This window comes from Dipodomys spectabilis, unplaced genomic scaffold (assembly GCF_019054845.1).
Source record: "Dipodomys spectabilis isolate Male_0828 unplaced genomic scaffold, ASM1905484v1 ptg000179l, whole genome shotgun sequence".
Taxonomy (NCBI): Eukaryota; Metazoa; Chordata; class Mammalia; order Rodentia; family Heteromyidae; genus Dipodomys; species Dipodomys spectabilis.
The window spans coordinates 3,144,583-3,166,429 of NW_024870856.1; positions in this window are offsets into that span (position 1 = coordinate 3,144,583).

Below are 21,847 nucleotides of genomic sequence, written 5' to 3' on the forward strand. Positions count from 1 at the left end.
TTCTTTCTTTCCACAGGATGAGTTATTTCCACAAGTTTCCTTTGCCCTGTAGAGGAGTTAATGATGGCCCTTCAAAAGATATGTCCATATCCTGAACTTTGTGACTGTGTAACCTTATTCGCAAAATAAAGTGACTTTTGAAAGTGACCTTATTTGCAAAAAACATATTGTTTGAAAATGCAATTGCATTATAATTTCAGAAGGTTACCCTGGATTTTCTAGATTACCTTTAAAACCAGTGTCAGGTGTCCTTATATGAGAGACAGAGGGGCTATCTAAAACAGGGACCAAAACTAAAGTGAAAAGACCACAAACCAAGGAATTCTAAGAGCCACTAGAATTTGGGGGGATTCTTTTCCCCCCAGAGTCTCTAGAGGGACTGTATACCTACCACTTGTTAGTGGACTTTAAATTTTTTGGTCCGTGGAACTTGGAAAGAATAAATCTGCTTTAGTTTTTAGTTGCCATATATGTTGACAATTTGTTATAGTTACCCTCGAAAACTAAGACTCACAGTCCTACAGTGTCCTCACTCACTCCCCATTTAAATGTGATGGGCCACATATTAATGATGGTTGAAATTTCTAGTCATCCAAACTGCATTTGGGAGCAATGCATTTCAACAGCAAACAGGTCTGCTGTGGATCAACTGCCCCTCCTCACTTTGATTAGCTCCCCAGGAAGAGCAAACCTGGTTTGTGCCTTCCCATCATAGTAGATAAATGTATTATCCTAGATGCTTTCAAATACAGAAAAATCAATCTTCATTTCTCAGACTTTGGAAGGATCAAAACTCAGCATGGAAGCATTGTCCAAGTTGGTCTCCATGCTATAGGAATGGTCTGACCCTAGAAATGATGCTATTCTCTCTTCATAAAATGAATGTTGCGGCCTACTTAAGTATATATTCTCACTTCTATCTTAGAGTCACTCAAGTTACATTTTCTTAGATTTTCACATGGTACATTAAAAAATTCAGGTTGTGCCAATGTCCAGGGCCATAGTGCACCCACCCCCAAAAAGAAGTTTTGTTAAACTTAAGTTCATTAAATTTATGTCTCAGTCTGGTTATTTTTGTCGTATCCACACCCACACTTCACATCTCCATCTCCTAGGACACAAAGCCATGGCTGCAGTTTCTCTCCTAAGTCTATAAATCTAAGATGGGCACAGAGTGCTCAGGGAATTTAGAAGAGTTTGGAATTCCTCTTGCCAGCGGACGTTAGGAACTTCCTGAAATCCCAGGGAACTTGGTTTTTCTATGGTTCTGATGGAAAGACGTGCTATTCACACATGTGGTTTGGTCAACTCCTTGAAGCTGCCATCTGCATCTCAAGCCTCCCCTCTCTCCACCCAAACACCCCCTGAAATCCCTTCCCCACAGAAGAGGCCGAGAGCTTCCTTACTCAGGTAACGCTTCCAGACTGCTCTGGCTCTTCCTCTCTAGAGATGGCTCAGGGACCTTGGCTGCCATCTGGATATGGCAGAGATGATGCAGGCAGCAACAAATGACTGTGGTTGCCTCATATTATATTTTTCTCTTACAAATTTTCCATTTCTCTCAGCATTCCCATTGGAGGCTTTCCTCTCTGGCTGGCTAGAAATGAAGATGTGACTCCTTGACTTAGTCTTCCACTTGGAGCATTTGAGGTCTCTCCTCTTTGCCTCCCCAAGAAAAACAAACTGGAATGTTCTGCATATGTTGCTTGGTCTCAACCATAATTTATGTAAATTCGCTCTCATGTAGTTTATACTCCTCAACTGGCCCCTTCTGTGGGTGCAGCCCCTTGTATACTTTTGCTCTGTTTTTGGTTTCTCATGCAACTCTCTATGGCAATTAAATTTATCATTCTGTAAACCTAAGTCCTGCCAATTTCAGGAATCAAGACTCCTCAGCTATGACTGGAATTCACAGCTTTGAGTATTTAAGGAGAGCAGCATACTTTTTTATATATGTTTATTTTTGTGTTGGTATTTAATTCCTGAATTTTGAAGAAGTTTTGTTACCTTCTGGGGGGAAAAGTGGGTCCTTTTTCCCCCTCCTTCCATTCTCACTCTCTCACCTATCCTTCCTGCTTTGCTTCCTTCCTTCCTTCCTTCCTTCCTTTCTCCCTTCCTTCCTTCTGTCCTGCCTCTTTCTCTTTTCTTTCTTTCTTTCATTCTTTTTTCTTTCCCCTTCATTCCTTCATTCCTTCCTTCGTTACTTTCTTTCTTACTTGCTTGCTTTTTTGGTTATTCTTGAATTCCCTCTCAACTTTTCAATTCAGGATTTCTTTTCATTGGCTTTATTCTTACTGCTCTATCTTCATATCTTATCAAAACAGACATTTGATTATTGATGAAAATACACACTAAGAAGTGATTATCTTAAGAAATGGCCATTGGAGTGTGTGCAGATTTTTGTCAGAACATGTGGTGCCACTGTCTCTTTCTACTTCAAATATGAATGGTGGTTGGCTGCTGTAGACACTGTTAATTGAGGTGAGCCAAGGCCCCCACAAACATATGTAAGCCCTGCAGCCTGAACATAGGAAATGAGCAAGGTCTGCTTGATCATTAGATTGTTTCACAGAAGGCTGATCCACACACCCAACGGGAAGCACACAGTGACTTTGGCCCAAATCTTGGCCTCTTGGTTTTAAAATGGCCTTGGCTCTCAGAAGGAGACAGAAATGCATAGCCCAGGAATCATGCTATGTTTGTACAGTCTGGCTGTGATCAACTTAGAACCAATGGAGGGGAAAAATGTCACTTTTTAATTCTGACTGCTCAGTATTTATTCAATTTCATTAAATAAACAGAGACGAGAAATTAGAGATTATTGTTGTCCAGCTTGATGGCAGTACAATAAACAAATAAAATTGTATATATTCAAGGTGTATAATGTGATGATTTGATACAGACATGAACTGACCATCATCATCAAACTAATCAGCACATCTGTTCGCACACTTAGTGCCATTACTTAGGTGTGGGAGATGGGTGAATATACTGCAGATCATGCTGGTGAATTCTCAATTAGACAATATGGCATTAATTACAACCACCATCTCGAACATTAGAGTATCAGAACAAGAATATTTTTTTCTTGTTACACTCTTCTTGCTTTAAGATTTGCATCATGAAAACATAACCGAGATTCAGACTTTATTACAACTGCCAAACAGAAACCTAAATCAAAAATCTGTTAAGGACTTCATAGGTGCTACAGACATCACATAACAAATCCTAAATGATTGTCCCCACATTTTCCCCATCAAAAGCCAGTACCTAAGATGTCTCATCCATGTTCTTCTCTGCGTTTAACACACATAGCATCCTTTTCCAATCTGTTTCATGACCATCCAGGTCAGAGACAGTTTTCATAGCCCTTGGTGTAGGGATAGGTCCTTAAGGAGAAATCAGCAGCTATATTTGCCATGGACCTGATGTTTGCAGAGTAGGAAAAATAAGCTTTGATCCAGAAGGAAGTCTGGTAGTTTTTGTAGGACATGGACCAGTTTGGGGAGACTGTAATGGGAGCCTGGAAAGCTGGGCATAACTCATACAGATTAAGTCTGTATGGTCTGTAACTTTCATCTAGAATGGGGTGTCTGAAAACTAGGAAATCCTGGCCCAATTCTCCATGGCACCTCCCCATGGACTTGGGGAGTCTAATGTCACATCTCCCCCAAATAAAAAGAAAGAACCAACCCCTTAGGGGATGGAGGTGTAGCTCATGTGGTAGAGCATTAGCCAATGAAAGAACAAGTACAAGTTTGAGTCCCAGTTTTGGACCTAAAAAGAAAAGAAAAGAATAGAATCTCCCTAGATAGCACTGCCACCTCTGCAGTACTACAACTCTCTGTACAGTGATGTACCTCTTTGTGCAATCTCTTCAACCCTCTCTCTGGCTGCTTCCTCTGCTATTAAAGTCCTAAAATCCTGCTTGGGTTTCCCTTATAATGAGAAACATTCTAATAAGCTAAGGGAGACATAAAGGTGCGTTTTTAATTTGTCAAGTTGAGTTTTAAGCTGTACACTGTACAGTAGTTAATCTCCAGCTTGAATTTTTGGCTTCCTCTCGCTCTTAATTAAGGTCATAGCCCCCAGTTGAAATGCCCCGGTACAGCCTGGAAGGAGGGACAGTACAGACTCCTGTGGGAGAGCCTGACCCCTGCCGTAGGTGTCAGGGCATGGACATGGGCAAAGTCCACTTTGAGTTCACTCTGAAAAGGCCTCCGGACGGTGGTAGTAGGGTAACCATTCTCTCTACTTGACAAGTTCTCATAACATGTGGACATCATGATCTCTTTCACACTTCACTGTCCACTGTTGCTATGACAAATTGCCAGAAGCACATAGCTTAAAACAACATACACTTTTTTAACACCAAGTTCTGGAGGTCAGAGGTCCTAACTATGTCTGGTGGGCTGCCTTCCTCCTCCACCCTGGAAGAGCATCCACCCTCTGCCTTTCAGAGCTTCTGGAAGCTTCCGGTGATCTCTTGGCACTGGTCCTGCTTCACTCTGATCTTTGTCACAGCTCTTCTGATTTTGACCTCCCTGCCTCCCTCTTAGAAGGACCTATGGGATTACATTGGACCCATCAAATAATCTCCCCCCACCTCAAGATCTTTCATTTAATCGCATCTGCAAAAGTCCCTTGCCATGTAAGGTAATATTGACAAGTTCTGGGGACCAGCACACAAACAGCTTTGGGGATATTACGTTTCCTACCACACACCCTTCCTTCTTCAGCTTCCTGTGGCCTGTGTGAACGAGAAATCCTCAACACAGATGCTTCTCTAGTTACAGTAGGGTTAAGGCCTTATAAATCTGTCATAAATTAAAAATAGCCTAAGTTGAAAATGCATTTGATACACTTACCTATTGAATACTTAGCTTAGTGTAGTCTCAATTATTCTCATGCACTGAAGTCCCAGTTATTTCCCCTCATGATTATTTGGCTGACTAGTTGCTATGGCTCACTGCTACAATGCTACAACTCAGTAAGGAGACAGCACTATATATGACCAGGCTGGAAAAGGTTCAAAATTCAAGTACAGTTTCTACGGAATGTCCATTACTTTCCTACCATAGTGAAGGTGGATTAAAAAAAAATGGGTTGACCAAATGCCCCTCAGTAGATGAATGGATTAAGAAAATGTGATATATATATATATATATATATATATATATATATGAATTCTTTGCCTCCATCAGAAAGAATGATATCGCCCCATTTGTTAGGAAACAGGCTTGGAAAAAATTATATTAAGTGAAGTAAGCCAGACCCAAAGAAATGTAGATTCCATGGTTTCCCTTATTTGCACTAACTAGTATATGTCTAGGACAAGCAGAAAAGGTCAAAAGCTATGCAGATATGACAATTTAAGATGATGTTAAGTGAAATGAACTCCACGACAGGGACATAAGTGTTTTTTTTCTTTCTTGCTATTGTTTTTAATAAACTTACACTGTGCTATGTGATTTTTTTTTTGTTTCTTTTGTATTTTCTTCCCCCATGGTATAAACCCTGTTTTCACTGTATCTGATTCTGGTACCCTGCATTTTGTAGATACACTCTTCTAATTTGGGGAGGGGAAGGAAAATAATAAAATGCTTAAATAGGGACACAGGGTGACCCAGTGTAGCAATGAGTTGTACAAGACACTATATTGAAAAATGTACTTTACAATTTGGAGGGGGGGAAGTATAGTTGTGGAAATGGGGAAGGAAGGGATGGTAGGGGAAAAACAAAAGAGGAGGCAACAATGCTTGATAGGAAAGGTACTCATTACCTTTGTCATGTAACAGTAACCCCTCTGTACACTATTTTTACAATAAAAATGTATTTAAAAATTAGGTTGACCCACTGGGGACCAATAACATAGCAGAACCTAATCATTTGCAAAACCAAGACATATCTGCTTTGAGTCTCGTTTTCTGACATTTTAGGCTTGTCTTAACTTTTCTATCATCAGCAATGGAGTCTCCTGTATAAGCTACAGGAAAACAGCTATCTTTCTCAGAAACAAACAAACAAACAGTACGATGGAGATTTAGCTTCCCCCAAATCTCTAGTAGTCATCTCAGAGACAAAACGGTGAATCTGCTAACGATTAAGGTCCATTTGAAGTTCAGGACTGAAGAATGCTCACTACTGCTAAGTTACAGCCCAGTTGGCACTGACGTGCTAGATAATGGCAGAAGCTATGGGAACCTCAGGAGAGTCTGCACAGAGTGGGTGGTATTGTGACTAAGAGTAGTCACAATAAATCATTAGTACTCTACTTTGTGAGAGAATCATTTTCTAAAATGTTCTAGGGCTGAACCATTGAGAAGTTGTGGTCTTCTCTCACTCTTTCATAATTCTTAAATATTTAGCAAGTATTTCAGGTGGCTAGTCTTAGCCATTAGCTATTAGCCATTAAATGTTGGCTAACTCGGGAGCCAGGTGCCCTTCAGTATAGACTGTTCAAGCCTTTTGCTCCTCTCCTCCTCTTACCACAATCACCACCATGCTTGTGGGTTTTCATTAGGCTGGGTCGGCCAAGGTTCAATTTTTTTTTTCCTCTCAGGACAGCTGTTTAATCATTTGAAAATACCTCCAGTTTCTGGTGCGTCACAGTTTCCTGTCCAGATAACGTGACCTTACCTATCTCCTGTCTCAGTGTGTTAGCCATGCTTCTGATGGACAATTCAGGCCTAGGATAATGGTCAAAGATAAAAGTGTTAAAAATAAGTCTCCAAGTGTCTCCCTTCATTATTATCCTACAGAAATGGTTGATAGCCACAGAGAAAACAGTTCCACCACTCAAATAAGCTTCTTTACCCCAAGTACTTTTTTTTTTATTTTCTGAAGACTTTACATTTTTACTTACTTTTAACATCATCCAAGAATATTAACAAAAATGTATCACATAACTGTTGTTTCAAACTCTCCAGAGATTAATTCATTGCCAATAGAGATTCATACAGCACGAGGATACTTAAATCCAGATCTTCTCTATTGACTCACTAACTCCGTACCTTTCAGCAATTAGCAGCATTGACGCCTCATGCATCTTCTCAAGGACAAGGAACCAGAAGGTCCACCAGGCTCTTTCTCACCTGGTAATGCACCATTTCTCACCAATGCAAGCTCCTCTGCAGGGAAAACAGAGGTAAATTACAGGCAAACATAACGACTAAGCAACCAACCAGAAACTTCGGTGTTTCCCTTCCTGTAGGTGGCTCTAATATTATGGAAGTTAGTTTACTGGGTCCCTCTCCCTGGACAATGGGAAAAGAAGGAAATAGCTCATCTCTAAAATGATGAAGGGTACTAAATTCATATAAAAGTAACCTTTAGAAATTCATCCACTGCTAAATTGCCAAGCTGCTCTTTAGTGTGTGTGTGTGTGTGTGTGTGTGTGTGTGTGTGTGTGTGACACAGAGAGAGACACACAGAGAGAGAAAGAGAGAGAGAAAGAGAGGAGGGGAGGGGAGAGAGAGAGAGAGAGAGAGAGAGAGTCCTACAACTTGAACTCAGGACAGGGAGGGTACTGTCCCTGAGCTTTTTGTTATTTTGCTCAAGGCTAGGACTCTACCGCTGGAGCCACAGCTTCCCTTTCAGCTTTTTGGTAGTTTATTGGAGAAAAGAATCTCAAGGAGTTTCCTGCTCAGGCTGGCTTCAAACCTTGATCCTCAGATCTCAGCCTCCTGAGTAGATAGGATTATCGCACCTGGCTATTTTTTAAAATTTTTATGTCTTTTATTTCATCACGATAGTTGATTTTCTTTTAGTGTGACAAAGTGTCTTTACTTTTATAGATGCTGAGCTTTCTGTCTCATTTAGATTTCTATGGTCTCCATATTACAAAGGAGCATTCTTACATTTTCTTTATTATGTCAGTCGTGGAACTAACTCTGGGCCTGAGCACTGTCCCTCAGCTCTTCAGCTCAAGGCAAGAGCTCTACTACTTGAGCCACAGTGCCACTTCCAGTTTTCTGGTGGTTTATTGGAGAGTCTCAAGGACTTTTCCTGCCCTGGCTGGCTTTGAACCGCGATCCTCAGATCTCATCCTCCTGAGTAGGTAGGATTATAGGCTTAAGCCACCGGCTTAGTTTCTAGCTTAAGTTTCTTAACTTAAAATTTAGATAGTTAACTCAAGTAAAATTAATTTTTTTCTCTGGTGTAAAAGGAACTGAATCCCTTCATTTTCACAAACTTCATGAACTGAATCTTTTGCAAAAATTGCATTATTGATTAAAAACTATTTGGATAATTTTTGCATGTTTATTTTGAAGACTGCAAAGGAACTTCTTCTCAGGTGAGAAGAGTTAGCAGTGACTGAGACAGTGATATAATTGGGAAATAAGGATGGGAAGGTGAAATCAAAGAGCAATGCCAAACAGCATATTTCTCAGTGTGTTTGTCAATCTGTTGCCATTATGATGCTATCTTGATGCTGATGGAATACTTTTGCTGCCAGTTCTAGACTTGAACTCAGAACATCACAACTGTTGCTCAAGTTTATTGGTTCATGTTTGGTGCTTTGACACCTGAGCCATACCTCCAGCCTGGCTTTTTGCTGGTTAACTGGACTATTACATTTTCTGCTGGGACTGGCTTCTAAATTACCACTCTCAGCTTCTAGGTATGAACCACTGGGGCCTAGAATGAATAAGGAGGACACAATAAGATATCACCATGAAATGATGGGCAAGTGAAACTTACTCATTCTATGAATACTAGTGTGTATATGCATGTGCACGTGGGCATGTGTGTGTGTGTGTGTGTGTGTGTGTGTGTGTGTGTGTGTGTGTGTGTGAAGATTCCTTTTTTTATGGCTTTGCTCCAATGAGTATTTGCTCTCTGTCTTATGGGGTTATCAATGGAATCTCATGGGGTTATCAATGGAATCATTTCTCATGTGCTTTATTTTGAACACTTTCTATAGTTTTACAGAGAATGAAAATTGTTTTGGAAACACACAAAATATAATCAGAAAGAGGCTATTCTTAGAAATAAAACAAAAAAATAGCTAAGGACCTTTCCAAAGAACAGATCGTCCCTGAACCTACTATTTAACAGACGAGTTTATTTAGCATCGGGTATTAGTAAAAGCAGCTTAAACAGAATGCACTGAGTTGAAAGGCTAAGACACATTTGCCTAAAAGGCAATGTGGAGTCTGAATTGATGAAAAGACACTAATGTTTATTCACCATACATAATCAGGCTTTGAAGAAGTACGAAAGCTCTTAGACTTCAGCAAAGTTCCTTTTGCTTTTGAATTGCATTGACCTAAGAGATTTCCTACCTTAGCAATGCATCTTCTTTCTCACTTTCTGATTCCTGTACACCTCTGCAAACTCTTTTAAACCTCCTGGTTTTTTATACTCGCCTTTTCTCTCCCAACTCCCCCCCCCACACACACACGCCAAACCCACCATCTCCCCACTTACTCTTTTTGTCCCCTTCAACACCCTCTGCCCGCCTGCCAATTGGAATTCTTGGAACCATTTCACAGTTAATGTACAACTCTCCCCACCCCCAACCCCCTTTAGGGAGTCTCTTGGGAAAAGAAAAGCTCTGCAGGGCTTTCTAGGCCAACAGCGGTGCACTGGAGTCTTTTTTAAAAAACTGGTTTATGTTGCCAAGCTGAAATGATCAGGGAGGCATGAATAATTCTTTTTCTCGGGTGCCCTAGGAACATTTAAGGTGCCGTGTAATTCATGCGAAATTACCATGGGAGAATTCTCTCTCCTGAGCTGTTTTGTCCTGTACCCTGGGGACATGTCAGTTTCAAGAATGGCCTTATGCCTCACAATTCTACTGTCAATCCCCCTTTGGAAGTACCTGCTTTATTGACTTTTCTAAAACTAGCGCCTCTTGTTGTTTTCCCCCCTCCCCCTCAAGTAAAATATCTAGGGGCAAAGGTTAATGGTAGGAGCTTATCATTGATTCCCAGAGCTTGTTGCTGTGATAGAAGCCCAATCCAAGAATCCATAGGCACTAATAGATGAGTGAGGCCCCGGCCTTTCTTTCACAATTTAAACCCTTTGTGAGGTTTGGCATGCTCAGCTTGGGTTCCAACATTCTCTCTTCAAACCACGTTGAATCTGCTCCAGGGTGGCACTCTCGCACCATCCTTGTTAGAAAGTTTCCAGGAAAAATATATTGTAGAAATCCTCCATATCTTCATTAGGGTTTAGACCATGTGGATTTTTATTCATCATGAGTGTCTTAGAAAAAAAATAGAAAAATATTTTAGTCCATAATGTGGAAGACTGTAGCGCATAATGCAGAAATCCCCCAATACATTATAATCTGGTGGTAACTTTTTTCAGACTCATAACTATGACAGTCTAGGTAATGCTATTTACTTGTCCCTCCAAGACCTCATTTTCAACATGCTCAAAGAATGCATCATTTTCCTAAAAATGCTCTCTCATTCCTGTGTCTAATGGTTAGTGGCCACAGCCAGGGTCAAAGATAGAAAGGTGGGACTCTTTTTCACTTCTACCTTCTTCAACACTTACCTCCACCTTCTTAGTTTAGTACCTGGCTTAAGTGCTCGCTAAAATTTAGCAGTTGAGATTGAAAACAAACTTTTAACCTAGAACTGCTAATTTGGAATGTTTAAACATATAGCATAATTACTAAATAGTAATCTAGCCAACAACAAATAACAAATGCAATGCTAACAATATTAACTTAAATCCTTCCTCTTTAGGGAAGTAATGAAGTATAAGAACACAAGAGGCCTACTTACTTCCAGTCTGTGATTCCTACATAGCCCTCCGTCCCTTTCCTATCTGGAACTGACTTCACACTCTGTTCTGTACGGTATTCGCCCTCTGCTGTTTTCTGTTCTTGTAAAGGTCTTTGCCAATTGGTGGTGGTGGGAAAGGAAGGGTTACATCCTGTTGTGTTTTCTTTCTGGAAAACATTTAGTGAGTATATTTGTTTGTGACCTGAAAATGGCTTATTTTGTGTTTTGCAGAAAAGAGGGGCTCAGAGAATAAGGAAAGTGGGGTTGGTCATTAATGGAAGCATTAACCTGGCTTTTTCCATCAATAGGCTGAAACTCTGGGGCATACTAGTGAAAGAAGAGAAGGCTGATGTTTTCACAGACTGAAGGTAGACAAGCCAGTGACAGTAAATTTAAAAAAAAATTGTGAAGATTATAGCAAAGCAGTCAGAGCCACTTATGACTTGCAAACCATACGGTCCATGTAGTTAAATTCCCTAGAGAAATCCCAGAAAGAAACTAATATCCACAAAGAGTCTAAGACTAAGATTCCTTAGCAAGCCATGAAGAGATGTTCATTGAATTTCAATAGAACTCAATATTCTACATGGGTGTGAGAAAGAAGGCATTCCTCAAAAAATTATTAACCGCCCCCCCCCCCCAGCATTTGTGTTGTGACAAGCTGATGGCGTAGTGACAAACCCAGAATGGCATTTTCATACAGCATTCCTCTACAGAGACTGGCAGATTCCAAACTTCCAAACAAGTTTCCCCCACACATGGGGCTCATTAGAGGTCCTCCATTTCCCTTGGCAGTGAGACAAGTTGCATTTAAATACTCACACGAGCTGCTTTCCATAATGTATGCTGAGTGTGCTTTCCCATGTGTAGGAGTGACTTCAGCCGTCCCCAGACCAGGGCTGTAGCAGATTCAGAATCGTTGAATTCCAGAGAGATGATATGAACAGGATCGTTACAGATCAGAGGAAAGAGACTAGGCTCATCCACACTTGCTAATAGATGATGTGTAGATTTGCCTCAAATCTCATAGCATCCTCAAAAAAAAACCCCTCTGGTCTTAGCAATAATATTTATCTTCTTATCATTTTCAGTAGATCTGACGATAGTGTTGGGAAATATGTCCCTCAGTTAAATAAGTCTCTCTGTCAAATAGATTCCATAGCAATGTTGTACGAAACACTTGGTACCTTCTCGATGTGCTTGGGGGAACCCCAAAATGCACACTCCACAGCAAATAGAGTACAACACCTTCCTGTGGTTCTCGCTAGACACAAAACCTTCTTCATCTCTTCTAGCCAATAAGTATATGCAAGGACTGGGAAGGTGGCTCAGTGGTAGAGTGTTTGCCTTGCATGCATGAGGCCCTGGGTTCGATTCCTCAGCACCACAGAAGCAGAAAAAGTCTGAAGTGGTGCTGTGGCTCAAGTGGTAGAGTGCTAACCTTAAGCTGAAGAGCTGAGGGACAGCACCCAGGCCCAGAGTTCAGGCCCCATGACCAACAAAAAACAAAAAAATAAGTACACACAAGCCCTTATAGAAAAGAGTGAATTGACATTGTGACATTTCAATAATTTTAAAAAATGATTTTATAAGAGGTAATGCAATAAAATAACCCCACCCCAACTCACCAGCAACAATTTCTTTCCACTGGCAGTATCCAGTCCTCTTCTTCTAGTGTTCATCATAGTAGCTCTGATCCTTCCCTGAGGCAGTGGGAAGTCAGGATCTGAAACTCTCCATGACACAGAAGAAGATAAATCAACCAGGCTACTGGTGTTCTCTCTGTGAGAAATATTCATGTGAAGAAAACCATGGTTTGACAAAATATGAAGACTACCTGCCATCGGACAAAGAGAATTATTTCACAGATTATCCCAGAAGAAAGAGGATGGGGATGTGGAATTTTTAATGTTTTCTACCTGGAAAGAGAAATGAATTTAGGGTTAGAAGAGTTGGTTCCAAATTGAATCTAAGCTATTGGCTGCATGGCTTTCTGCTATACAAAGCTCTCCTCAGGTGTCATTTGCTTAATTCAGTGGGATGGGTACATTGGAGTATTTCTGTGCTCCTTCCGCCACGCGGTTCCTGACTGCAGGTCTCATAACACTGGGAAAGCTGATCTTCCTTCTCTTGTGCAATGCTAATACAAAGACACACTTCATATACTCACATGCATGCTTTGCTGTGGACTAAATTTTGGTGTACTTTCCAAATTCATATTCTGATATCTTCACCCCCAAAGTGACAATATTTGGATACAGAATCTGCACAGGTATTTAAAGCCAAAAGAAGTCATAAGGACACGGACCTTAGTCTGATAGGTGCCTTTTCAATAAAAGAAACAACAGAATATGCTCCCTACCCACCCCCTCTCTCACACACACAGAAAAGAGATGAACATCTGTCTGTAACCTAAGGAGAGAGCTCCTCCCAAACATAGATCTGTTGCCACTTTGATCTTAGACTTCCAGTCTCAAGAACTATTAAAAAAATAAATTTCTGTTGTTTAAGCCACTCAGTCAATGTATTTTGTTATGACAGCTTGAGTAGATTAATATACTTATATTTTTAGAAACCATTAAAGCTCAATCTCTACCCTTATAACCTTGATTCAAAGATTAGATCCAAGGTCTGTCTGGAGATATGCCAATTTTATATGAATAACACTTTGGATTTAATCCTTTTGGGCAGATCCTTAAAAATGTGACTTTTCAAAGATTCTAAGAAGCAGTGAGTGAGCTCAAGTGTTAAATGGACTTTCACTAAGGGTGCCAAAGACCATTCAATTGGGAGAAGACAATGTTTTCAACAAATAGTTTTGAAAAAACTGGATATCCACATTCAAAAGAATTAAGTTAAATCCTTTTCTGACTTCCATATATAAACAACTCAAATGGATCAAAGGCCTAAACTTTACAGAAAAAAAAATGCTCTAAAAAGAGGAAAATAGCCAAGCACTGGTGGCTTATGCCTATAATCCTAGCTACTCAGGAGGCTGAGATCTGAGGATTGGGGTTCAAAGCTAGCCAAGGCAAAAAGTTCCCATGAGTCTCTTATCTCCAATTAACCATTCAAAAACCAGAAATGTTGCTCGAAGTGGTAGAGCACTAGCATTGAGCAAAAGAGCTCAGGACAGTGTCCAGGCTCCAAGTTCAAGCCCCAAGACCCACAACTGACAAAAAGAAAAAAAAAAGGAGGAAAACACTGTAAAAACATGTATGATACTGGGATTTAGGCATAATAAAAAAACAACCGATCAAACATTTTTTGCATCAAATAAAACAATTATAAGAGGAAAAACATAAACTTCAGAGTAGGGAATGTTTATAAATAGTATATCTGATAAAGGATTAATATCTGGAATATACTAAGAACTCCTACCAACACACGTGCACACACACACACACACACACACACACACACACAAAACACCAGACAACAACCATCTGAATTTCAAAACATTCAAAGGACTTGAATAGATATTGTCTCAAGAAAGTATTCAAATGGACAATAGGTACATAAAAATATACATTATTAGTGATCAGAAAAATACAAATCAAAGCTATAAGGACATATCACTTATTATTATTTAGAATAGCTATAAGAAACTTTTTTGAAACAATAACTACTCAAACACAAAGAAGCTGAAAACCTTATGCACTGTTGGTAGGAATGTAAAATATTAGAGCTAGTAGGTAAAATAGCTCAACAGTTCTTCAAAAAGTTAAACAGAAAATTGCCACATGACCCGGCAAGTCTATTCTGCAAAACAACTAAAAGCAAAGACTCAAATCCACACTCCATGCACCAATTTTATAGCAGTGTTTTCACAGTAGCCAAAGGTAGAAACAAAACATTACCCTTGCTTCAACAGATAAATGGAGTGTGGTACATGCATACAATTAAATATTATTCAGCTACATGGGCTGGGAAGGTGGCTCAGTGGCAGAGTGCTTGCCTTGCAATGCATGAGGCCCTGGGTTCGATTCCCCAGCACCACATAAGCAAAAAGAAAAAAGCTGGAAGTGGCGCTGTGGCTCAAGTGGTAGAGCGCTAGCCTTGAGCTGAAGAGCTGAGGGACAGTGCCCAGGCCCAGAGTTCAGGCCCCACAACTGGACCCCCCCCAAAAAAATATTATTCAGCTACAAAAAAGCAAATGCTCACATAGACTACAATATGGAAGATTCCTGAAAACAGGCTAAATGAAGTAACATGATTTTGTTTCTACTTATGAGATCCTTCAAGAATAGGCAAATTAAAATTCAGAAAGGATAATAGAGGTACTACCAGATAACGAAAGCAGAAGCTAGTAATCTCTTGAAGGTATTTCAAGCCAGTGTGTGGCTCAGTGGGCCAAGAGGGAAGAACTTGTACATGGCAAGGCTAGCTAACACTGAGTTCCCATTGGATGGACAGATCAAAAAGGGGAAGAAAGCAGAAGCTGAGGTAGGATCATATTTGGCCCTTTTGAGTGGGTTCACCTTTTGCTGCTCCTGTAGCCTGCAGATTCTTCAGTACTTCCACTTGAACTTGTACCAGTGACTTAACAGAGAGCCTCACAACCCTGGTCTGTCTGGTTCTGAGGCTTGTGGACTGGGCAGCTATTCATATCCCTGGCTCTCCTGCCTGCAGACAGCCATTGTGGGATGATTTGAACTCCGATCATGTAAGCCAACCTAGTGAATCCCCTTTGATAGCTATATATAGTCTATTGATACTGTCCCTCTGGAAAATGTTAACCTAAATATGGTGATAGTAGGATGTGTTTGTAAGAAACTGCCCAATTGAACTCCAGTGTGGCTGCACCATCTTGAATGCCTACCAACAAGAAGAGTTCTTGTTTCACACTGCTGTCAGAATTCTGGATGCTGGTCATTCCAGTAGAGGTGTAGTGGTATCTTATTGTTTTGATTTACATTTCCTTTATCTGCACAACATATATAACTTACATTGTGCATTTATCTTTTCATATTATAGTTTGTCATCTGTCTATCTTCTTTGGTGAAATGCCTATTAAGGCTTCTCACGTATTAAAAAATATCAAGAGCTAGGCATAGGTAGCTCAGACCTGCAATCCTAGCTACTAAGGAGGCAGAGATCTGAGGGTCACAGTCCAAAGCCAACCCAGGCAGTAAGCTCCCGAAGATTCTTATCTCCAAATAGCACACACACACATACACACACACACACACACACACACACACACACAAGAAGTGGAGCTGTGGCTCAATGGTAGAGCACCAGCTGTGAGCAATAAAAGCTCAGAACCCAGGCCCAAGCCCTGAGTTCAAGCCCCAGGACTGGCACACAGGCATACACACACACACACACACACACACACACACACACACACACACACACACATGCACGCGCACATTCACACACACAAATGAGGCAGTTTGTTTTAGCTCATTTTCTATTGTTGCAACAAAATAACAGAAGCTATGTAATATAAAAATAAGAGGTTTATTTTCCTTACATTTCTGGAGATCAAAGAACATGGTACCACCTTCCGTTCAGCTCTGGGGAGGGCTGCATCACAATATGACAGATGATATTATGGTAGCAGATGATCTTGTGGTAGGGAAATATGGAGGTCATATGGCATGGCAGCAAACCAGATATTTTCAGTGCTTAGATGTGTTCTTTTATAATAACCAGGTGTTGTAAGGAGCTTTATTTGCTTTGCAAGGCCAGAAAATTCCTGTGATAGCAGTGACCCAGGAACCTCACTTTTTTTTGCCAGTCTTACGACTTGAACTCAGGGCCTGGGCACTGTTCCTGAGCTTTTTTTGCTCAAGGCCAGCACTCTACTGCTTGAGCCACAGCACCACTTCTGGAAGTTTTCTGAGTGGTTTCTTGAAAATAAGACTCTCCTGTGAGAGTCTTTTCTGCCTGGGCTGGCTATGAACCATGATCTTCAGATCTCACCCTCTTGAGTAGCTCGGATTACAGCCAGGAGTCACCACTGCCCAACTTTGACCACACTTCTTACATCTCCACACTTACATTCCACTTTGGGGCCAAGCTCCCAATACATGAGCTGTGGAGAAAAACTGAGTAAACATAGCATTGTCTTATAAGCATTGTCTATGTCAGTCACAAGGAATAAAACAGTTAAATGGAATCATATCCAACTAAAAAGCTTCTGCACAGCAGAGGAGAGAATCAACAGAAGGAAGTGATAATACACAGAAAGACAGAAAAATATTTGCAAAGCATATATCTGATAAAAGGTTAATATAAAAAAGTATAAGTTGCTCAAAAGTTCAATATTTTTTAAAAGCCCAATTAAGAAAAAGGAAAATAGATTTACATAGGCATTTCCAAAAGGAGACATTCAATTTATATGAGATATCCCAAATAATAAGATGCATAACATCAGAGTGCAGAATTATGCTGAGGCTAAAGGAGTGGAAAATGAGGTATAGCCATTCAATAGGCATGAGGTTTCAGTTTTTCAAGGTGAATACAATGTAGAGAACTGATCTACACAATTGTCCCTAGTGGTAATAAGACCACTGCACACTTAAAACTGTAAGAGGGAAAACTTCATGTTCTTACACAATAAAACTTAAAAATAGGAAGAAAATAAAATGTACACATGGCCAATGGATAAATGAGAAAACTTGTCCAGCATCAGCAATCACCAGGAGAATTATGAATTAAAGCCACATCAAGATGTCATGTCACACATGCAGTAATGGCTAATATCAAAAGACAGAAATAAGTTTTGGCAAATGTGTGTGGAAAAAAAGGAACTCTAGCTCAATTTTGGTGGGAATATAAGTTAGTACTTAGGGAAGTTCCTAAAGAAATAACATATGTACCTACTACTAGGTACATATCCCAAAGACAAAAAATCAGTGCATTAAAGAGATAGCTACACTCCTTTAGTTACTATAGCTAAGAAACGGAACCAATCTAAATTGTTTATTAAAAGGTGAATGTAACTGGGTGCCAGCAGCTCACGCCTATAATCCTAGCTACTCAGGAGGCTGAGATCTGAGTATCATGGTTCAAAGCCAGCCCTAGCAGAAAAGTCCATGAGACTCTTATCTCCAATGAACCACCAGAAAACTGGAAGTGGCACTGTGGCTCAAGTGGTAGAGAACTCACCTTGAACTAAGCTGAAGCACTGAGGGACAGCACCTAGGCCCAGAGTTCAAACCTCACGACTGACAAAAAAGAAAGAAAGAAAGAAAGAAAGAAAGAAAGAAAGAAAGAAAGAAAGAAAGAAAGAAAGAAAGAAAGAAAGAAAGAAAGAAAGAAAGAAAGAAAGAAAGAAAGAAGGGAAAGAAGGAAGGAAAGAAGGAAGGAAGGAAGAAAGAAAGAAAGAAAAAGAAAGAAAGAAAGAAGGAAAAGGTGAATGTAGAAAGAAAATGTGGTACATATTCACAATGGAGTACCACCATAAAAATATGAAATTCTGACATTTTTGACAACATAAATGAGCCTGGAGAACATTATGTTAAGTGAAATAAGCCAGACACAGAAAGTCAACTACTACAAGATCTCATGCACATGTGGAACCAAAAAAAAAAAAAAGGTCGATTTTATGAATCTTGAGAACAAAATGGTGGTTCCCAGAGGATGGAGGGGTTGAGAGGAAGGCGGGGGGTGGGGGGGGGGGTTTGTTGGTCAAAGCATAAACAATTCCAGTAGGAAAGACGGGATAAATTCAAGGCCACTAGAATACAGAACTATTTATAACAATAAACTGCTTTCTTCTTCCTGCAGTCCTTTACCCACAGGGCCAACGCAGACTCCATCCTCATGATGCCCTACTGCATGAAGTGACCACCCTCTTTGCAGTCTTGTGAAAAGTCAGTGCTGCGGCAGGCAGAATGTTCTTCTCTTCTTTCTTTATGTAGTGAACAGTGGAGTCATTGATCCTGTAATGGCGGACTACAGCCAAGTAGCTTTGCCTTCCTTTAACACATTGAGAAGTTCTACGTTTTCTTAGCAACTTCATCTGGGGCATGGGTTCAATGCCAGAAGCCCTAGAAGGTGCAGCACATTTGGGTGGTATTGTAGGGCTTGAAATAAATTCAAACTTTTATCAAAACTTCCCCCTTTCCGAAAAAAACCCCACCACCAACTCAACACTGACGTGAAGTGGACAAGGAGAGATGCGGAACAGATGGACACAATACAGGAGAGCAAACAGACTGATACTAGGATCACTGGGCCAATCAGGGCCCAGGATGCAGAACACCGTGCTGTGATTGGTCACCTTCCATCCCATCAGCCAATAGTGTGCTGTGTACAATTTTGCGTTGGCAAATCTGCGCAAGCGATAGTGGTGTACTGCATGTCCATACAGGATGGTATTCATGCCGGTGACATACCTCCTGTATCTCACATCGATTCATTATTCTTTTAATATGCTTGAATTAACATTTTTATATGTTTCTATTGTTTTAAATTTTAGGCAAAAGTAATTTAAATCATAAATGCTATATAAATATCTATATACCACAAAATCCCACAATTAGTGAGAACTCTGCGATACAGAATTCGATGTTCTTTTTTAAACCCAGGATACAGTGAAGCCGTAAAACCCTCGAGTAAAATTCGAGGTAAAACCCTCGAATGAACATGTTACTGATAGAAGTTATTTTAGCAGCAAGTCTAAGCGTAGCTTCTCTGAATAACGGATCATGGTCATTGGCTCGACTCTAGGAGTAAATAAGGAACTTTACACGAAAGTTACAAAAGACCAATTTTTTTTTTTTTTTGCTATCCATGGAAGACTACTTTGTTCTTTAGGATAATCTTTCTCCTTTTAGATAATTTTTATTGGAATTATGTTTTACTTTGTTACACAACTGTTGCAACGAAAGACCAAGGTTTTAGCTTAATTTTACAAGTGACCTCTCTACCTTGCTTACCTCAAAACTTTGGAAACAAAATGGGTTCTAAGGAGGGTCCTAAAGTTAAGGGAAACATTGTCTATATGCCTCAGACTGTGATTCAAGCCCAGCTTATGTTAAACAAGTGAGATCTTGGTGGGCATGGCGCAAGTAGCAACAAGTTGACCATTACGAACTGGAAATCAGGGTTTATCACAGATTTTGGTTTCAACCTCATTGTTACTGACATGTTGGCCCAAAATGTTGCGGTATGCCATCTGTGCATTATGGGATGTTTAGTAGCTTCTACATGTCACAGGCACCATGGCCCACAGCTGTGACAACTCAAACACCTCTGCATATCATTAAATATCCCCATGGAAATGAAAATGTATCCTTGTTGAGAACCATTGATTTATTTAATGTGTCCTTAGACACAGGTAATATCTGTGATTATAGCAGAGAGCTGACCCAGCTTCAAGACTATACAAATAATACCCTTGGGATTGTCTCTCTTTCCATATTGACTGAAATAACATTTATTTTGGTGTTTTCTGTCCTTATTTTAAGAACATTTATTTTTAAATAAACACTAAGAAGTTCGAGTTAAGATTACTTGGCATCCTCAAATTTGATAAAACAAAATGTTCATTCTGAAGAGTTATCCAAGTTCAGCATGAGCAGAGAAAGGTCCAATGCTGTCGTCGGCAGAGCAGGGCTGTAGTACTGGCGCAGCCTTGTGATTTCTGTAGGAACACAGCAGGGGCCAGCAGGATATTTTGCTCTAGAGCCAGGCCAGCTGCCCAGCACAGAAGGCAGTGCTCCAGGATGGGCTTCTGGCTTGGTGTTCTTAGTGATGGAGGTGGGGAGGTGGTGTTCTCTGGGCTTGAAGCCCTTTTCTTCTATCTGCTGCTTCTCATCCTGGGCTGGTTTTATTTTCCCAAAGCAACTGTGGATTTCCCCAGTGACCATGAGGAAAGAAGAATCTGCTCAGGTTCTTTCCTATTGCCAGGAGGGAAGATGCAACTTGGAAAGATATTTTTGCAGTTGTTAAGGAAGTAAAAGATAACAATTGACTGTATAACTTTAAACTAAGTAAAAGTAATTTTGAGGAACCTTTTGGCTGTGGCATACACATTCTCATTTATTATTATTGGACTCACACTTTGAAAATATTGACAGCAGTAGCATGGAAAAAGATACATGGTTTAAATTCATGGGGACATCATTACAGACAAGTGACAGAGTAATTAGTATGCAGCAACTCACTTGTAGGATCAGACAGTGATATCTGGATTAATTTGACATTTAGATTAATCTGAAATGAGATTTTGCATGTACATATGATTGATGGTCCCTAAGAAAACCAAGATAAACACCTTCTTTGAAGAAATTCCTAGTATACATATTAAACACCCTGCTGAAAGTGGAATAGACGTTATTTTCCCAGTCATAACCAGCATCCAGCTCAGTAGCTCAGTGCCAGGAAAGCAGGCGCAAAGAGGAAATATAAAGACTTAATAAGGTAAAATAAACTAAATAATCAGGTCAGAAAGAGAGAGTGCCAGTAAACAATCAATTCCAATGTCTATTCTCATGTTTTCAGGAAAACTGGTATGTTTCAGAGTTGCCCAGGTAAGAAACATCTCTCCACACACAGAGAGATCTAGAAACAGAATATCACTTAATTTTGAATTACACAAAATGCAATTCTAGACATTTGATGTGACCAGCTCCAGTTGCAGCCTCGTGGCTTTCCAATTCTGTCCTTGGTATGCATTGCCTTCATCTTCAACATGACATGTTATCTCTGCCCCTCAGATTCCTCACCCATGAAATGGAACAATGGTAGGATCCATTCACAGGAGAGATGAGAAAGTTAGCTGAGTTAGGAGATGTAAAAACACTTGGAACAGACTGGACTTGCTAGGCATTGGTGGTCCATGTCTGTATGGATAGCTACTCAGGAGGCTGAGAGCTCAGAACATTAATGCAATTTGAAGCCAGCCTGGCACGGGCAGGAAAATCTATGGGACTCTTATTAATGACCAAAAATCCAAAAGCAGACCTGAGGCTCAAGTAGTAGAGCAGTACCTTTAAGCAAAAAAATCTTAGAACAGCACCTTGGCCATGAGTTAAGCCCCATGGCAGAGAGAAAGAGAGAGAGAGAGAGACAGAGAGAGAGAGACAGAGAGACAGAGAGACAGAGACAGAGACAGACAGACAGAGACAGAGACAGACAGACAGAGA